Here is a 6,213-nt window from a genome sequence, read left to right as displayed (position 1 = left end):
ACATCAGTGCGCGCAAAAATTATTGGTAAAGCTTTTTACCGAATATCACGAGTACGACTTCTTTCTGTCATACAAGCGCTGATTAATAAAACCATACGTGAATTTGGATTAAAAGCTGCCGAGGTGATTCGACATAAGGTTGTCACCAATACCTACACAATAATTTCACAACCACCACTAGCAGAACTTCTTGGAAAGAACTCTTTCTATGCATCGGTTGCGTTTGAAGGCGAGCAACGGCATGCTCTTCACTCGGCATGATTCTTTGATGTACACATAATCTCAGACCGGATTGATACTGCGCGGCAAGTAGCACGTTACATTTTGGCGCCTGTTTGCCAACCACGGCAGATGCGTAAAGCATATATGCGAGGAGAATAGCCAGTCATTAACGCGGACACAGACCTACCGCTGAGTTTTATTATCGATTCACGATTGCGTGTGTCCGTGCGGGTAAGTAGTAATTCCATTAGGAAATATCCACCGTTTCTTGTCAAGCGGGAAAGAACTTACTTTAGTGCAAAGATACACACCCGTCCGATATTTCTTTTACGGATCAGATTTTGGTGTGTGTGCGAATTCACATTTAATGCGAACACATTCCATATGTATCCATGCCGAAATTATTCTTGCACAATCACGTGTAATACATTTTTCGCCATTTTGATGTCTTTTGGAGGCAAGACCGCTCTGCGGTTCGACCAAAATCTCAATCAAAAGAACATTTTAGTAGCACTCATCTTTAAACTTGCTAAATTCCATTTCTTGGTTTATAATAAACAGTGGATGATTTGTCGAATAATCACTGTTATCAAATTCATTTACCAGCTATACCTCACTAAAAACCCGTATACCTATCGGGATGGTAATATGAATCAAGAACGAATCTTATCCGTTTACAGCTTTTTAATATTGACGCCGTACCGCGGATTGATCTTCTTGTAATTAAACTCGTACACGAGTATGGATAAGTCAGGACTGACGCAACAATATAGGTAGACTTTGTTAGGTTCAGTTTGGATTGTGTTTACTGTGAATAGTAATGAATCAGCTATCAAAGATCTTTCTCGACACGAAAGTCTTGTCAGCAAAAAGCCTCCGAAGCTTATACTGTTCACTGTAACGGACAAGGTCGACGCGAATACGCGTCCGAAGATTCTTCATAGTCTTGCTGAACAATGCTTTGTTCGTAGGTTGGAAGAAATCTTTGAGACTCGTTTGAAGACTATATGCTCTGACAAAACATATGGAACCAGTGAAATATGCATACAAATATGACCATGTTTGCAAACTACGAATGTGTACTACATACATGTTGTTTCTTCTCCTGTTTGGATCTGGCTTAATGCATTCTGTATAGCTGCAGCCAGTATCATTTTTAATATCAAAATGATACCGGTACAACCAATCCCATGGCACCGACAGCATTTCCGGTGCTAGCGGAAAACCTTTGTAAATGTTGTAAAGCTCGTCTCCAGGTCGTCTACAAAAAGTAACCGATATCACTAGTATTTTCGTACATATAAATATTTACACTCTCGCGAATGACCCACTGAAACCAGACAACAGGTATGGACTACATCATCGCCTTTCCCAAATACTTCTTGTCATAAGTATACATGATGTAACTGTCTGGAACAGAGGCATCGTATCCGTCCACATCTGACTTAATGGTGTGAGAGTAGTGGTTACTCGATACTGAGATGCAAACACGATTACTGCCTTCAATAAACGGATACCCATCAATGTGAGAAACTCTGGTGTTTACTTTCGTCTTTGACACAAGTGCGTTCGAAGCCATTCCCGTTGAAGAAACGTAAAGTACGTGGTCGAGCTTGAACAGAGGCAAGGCTGTATTATGAAACATCTCAACACGTAAACATACTATGAAACTAAACGTACAAGCAAGGGTAGGAGGGTTGGAGTCTTTATATATACAATATACCCACTATTAGTTTATAGTGAACAGACATAGTCATACTCAGACTTTCAAAAATTAAATACAAAAGTGGCAATTATCTTTCGAAGAGATTGGAGTTGTTTACAAACAATGGTTAACAAATATCCCACGGCTGCACAGTTCTTCTCAGAGAACTTCTCCTCACAGACGATGCCTCGACATAAACCTGAAAGACTGGATTAAACAGCTCGATAGAACCGATGGTCAATGGATCCAGTTTTACATACATTATGTCTAGTATTCTTAAGAACAGGTGACAATGGGTCAATGCATCTCGATACATAGATTAGGACCAGATCGCAACGGAAGGAGAAGCTCCACCAAGATGCATGAAGGCGTGTATTATAATTTAGTCATGGCGTTCAACCTCTTTTCCAAGTTCTTACCATGCCCATTCACAGAAGGCGATAAGGACTATACATGTGGCTGATAAAATGAAGTCCATATATTGGTGCTTGCCTAACTCAGATACAATTTGAATGATAGTTCGACTGCTGCTGTCTGAAGCATGTATTCTTACAGAAAAGAATGACATTTTGGATTCAGCATTGTGCGATTTTCTATTGTCTTTGCTTGCCAGTACCGCATTTCCCCTCCTTCCCCATCAGTGGCTTTTTATGATGTGTTTAAAATAAAGCATCAGACAGAGTTGGAATTTAAAATAAAGCAGCAGAAAGAAAACATTTTTATTCAACAACAACAGCAACACGAGGAAACAAGAGGCAAGACCAAGTGAAAGACAACCTTTAAACAACGAAATATAGCAAGAACGTAATGACAAAACAATTTGTGGGCTTAAAAATATCTGGCGGAGTTAAAATGTACGACAGAAATGTATTCGACTTATTTAGCCTAACCGACGAGAACGAAACCTATATGTGTGTGTTTGTGTGTCCGTGTGTTTCTTCGTGTGTTATCTTATCCATACAAATACCGACTAAAAGATTGTTTTATTTGGTATGTTCTCGTGCAAACAGAATCAAGAGGAAATATCAAAACACATCACCAAGTTTTTCACTGACATGGGTTTTTCGTATTCACTTTCTTATGATCTTCTCTCCTTAATTTTACTTTCTCATGTTTTCCTCTCCTTTTTTAATTTCTTTACTGATATGAGTTCTGTTTATCAGCCTCTGACAAACGCTTTTTATCCGCATTATATTTTGCCTCTGAGCACCAATGTCCATTTTCTTGACATTTGTTCAGCTTTGTCTCTCTTTCCTCCTGTGTTGGTGGCTCCTTGTCTTTGTCGTCGTGGACATTGTGGAAACCAGTGTCCTTGTTCCTAACAGATATAACAAATATCTCGACTTTAATCTGTAGTGGAGGAGACGAAGTCGTGGCGAACGTGTAGTTTCGAATAACTGTCTGTAAATCGATCAAGATAAGCATAATCTGGAGGAAGTATTCAATAAGATCAGAACAATCCGAATGCACGATACTATTCGGAATACGACTGACAATATATTGTAAAATATTACTTAGTACAATCCAAATATCATCATTAACAGAACCAAAATCATTCACATTAACGTGTGACACATGCATTGTAAAATGAGACATATTCACATTAAGGTGAGTGTTACGTTTTAGGCTCTTCATAACAGCAAGAAGAAAAGAGTGAAGACAACAAGCTTTGTACAATTTAGCAAATAATTTACTTCCCTAGAAAAAACAAGGTAAAAATGAGAAAAAGAACTTACGGTTCTGCGAATCAAATCCAAAAACAATCAGAAAGTTCAAAAATGGAAGTCCTAGTAATAAAAAGTCCTAAATGAAACTAAGTTCGAATCCCAATTAAATCCAAAATGGAAGCGATGACGTATGCTGTGATTAGGGTCGTACTGATGTGTCAATAGTTCTTTGTATATATTCCAGTGTTTGAATTCTGTGTAAATTTCTATACGTGTCCTTGTCCAGGGAAAAATAGTCTCTAGGAATCCAAATAATTTGAAGAAAAAATAATTAGCCAAAAAACTGGTCACAATATAAAACACTTTAACTTCTTAAGTGTTATGGCAAGAATGACTATTCTTTCTCAAAACGCCAATAATAAATCTGGCTACGGTGCAAAACAGATGCCTGGATGTTGTTCAGTCCACTGGAGAAAAAAAAAACACAGAGTTTGAAACAATTGCGACATGTTATTTGTAACGGACCTCAAGTATGCCCTCGATTTCACTTATTGAATTTTACTGTCAGAAAGAATTTAATTTGTTTACTTCAACTCTCACTGACCATGACTCAAAGTCAGGAACTAAGGCAGCGTTACATAAAAGGTTTCTATTGGTAGTGTTTACTAAAAATCAGTCAGATCAAACTGAATTTTTTTTGGAAAATGTCAAAATCCAATGATTAAAGGTACGCTACAATAGCATGTAATGGAATTAAAAAAATTAAAACTAACAAGCAAACAATTAAATTAAATCAAATATAAATTAAATCAAATATGTATAACAGTGAGACACATACATTTTGTAAAGGTTCCATGGGTTATTCAGCTATGCATTTGAGTAGAATGAATAACAGAAATGGCTTCAGATTATTATTCTCCCCTTTTCGATACCGAATTTAAGGTTCGCTACTACAGTCCCGACGGCATCCAAACAACAGGAAGCTTTCTACCAATGGTACAAAACTCTATTCTTCAGACCCTTTCGATTTTCATGAAGAAATGCGTTTCGATCTATCTACTGAACTGCAATAATGCATTTACAGGGCTAGTCAAGATTCAAATGAAACGTAAAGAAGAATGCCATCCTATATTATATAGACCTTTCAATCATTGAACTCTATCAAAATAATTGATTATTATTAACACGCTCTCAAGCTTGCCAAGCCACGACGTGTATCATTGTTATACCGAAATTCGTGGGACGAAATCAATGACAGTAATGAAGACTTTGTGGATCACCAACTTCTGTTAAAACAAAAATTACTCTGTAAAATGAGACGATTTCAATTAATTTTGGACAAAGGTGTGTGTGTGTGTGTGTGTGTGTGCGCGCGTACGTACGTGCGTGCGTGCGTGTGTGTGTGTGTGTGTGAGAGAGAGAGAGAGACTGCTCTGATTTTGTTTACCACTAGATTCATTGTGCTTAATACATTTACAGCACGTGCAAGGAAATGACCACCAAAACTGTATCTATACACGAAAATGTTACATTTTTAAATGTGTTGATGATTGTGGTGAATACGTTTTGCCTACCTTTGTGTGAAAAAGACATGCTCTTTATATTTACCAATTCGCATGTATAGCCGCTTGAATGTATCAACAGATTAACGACTGGAATGATGTACGTATGTATGGCCGGGTGGATACATCAACAGATTAACGACTAGAATGATGTACGTATGTATGGCCGGATGGATACATCAACAGGTTAACGACTGGAATGATGTACGTAAGTACAACCGGTTGGATACATCAACAGATTAACGACTGGAATGTTGTACGTAAGTATAGCCGATTGGATACGTCAACAGATTAACGACTAGAATGATGTACGTATGTATAGCCGGGTGGATACATCAACAGATTAACGACTGGAATGAGTTTCGTATGTATAGCCTGTTGGATACATCAACATATTACCGACTGGAATGATGTACTTTGTATATCCGGTTGGATACATCAACATATTAATGATATAAGTAACTGGAAACGTATTTGCTTACATGCTTGGATTCATCAGGTGGCTGATTTTGACCACAAAATATCACTAATCAAAGATTTAAATTTAATTTCGAACCAGTTTTAGAAAGTCAGAACCTTAAGTGGAATTCTAGTCTATTTTAGAAACAGTGCTAAAAGAACCCGAATTAGAGTATAAAACACTTTGAGCCCACGAGAGTAGCAGTAATATAAATATAGAAAAATGAGTTCCGAAATTGCAAATCCTTCCCTTAGATTACGACCGTGACACAGATAGAGAAATGTTGTCAACCTTTTTTAAAACAATAAATGTGCATAAATGTATTATGTTGTTGATGAAATCTTAAAATTCCAAACACATTCGTTACATCTACTTTCTACGTTCTCAGAGTGATCGACGAAAAGTTAGATCGTCAATGTTCGGAGGTACTCTATCTTCTCACTTTCGTTAACACGCTGTTTGCTAACCTTGATAGTCCAAGAAAAATCGAATTTGTCCAACGCTTGATCGAGCACAAGTCATAATTGTTCGATCGTCATCCGGGTCGCATCGTGTGGTGTTACAAAAAGTGTTACAAAAAGTGGCAATCGGTTTATA

The sequence above is a fragment of the Sinohyriopsis cumingii genome, chromosome 7 (assembly GCF_028554795.1).
Source record: "Sinohyriopsis cumingii isolate HCF-2022 chromosome 7, ASM2855479v2, whole genome shotgun sequence".
NCBI lineage: Eukaryota > Metazoa > Mollusca > Bivalvia > Unionida > Unionidae > Sinohyriopsis > Sinohyriopsis cumingii.
The sequence above is the reverse complement of the archived record's forward strand: the minus strand, read 5'-3'. Positions refer to the sequence as shown.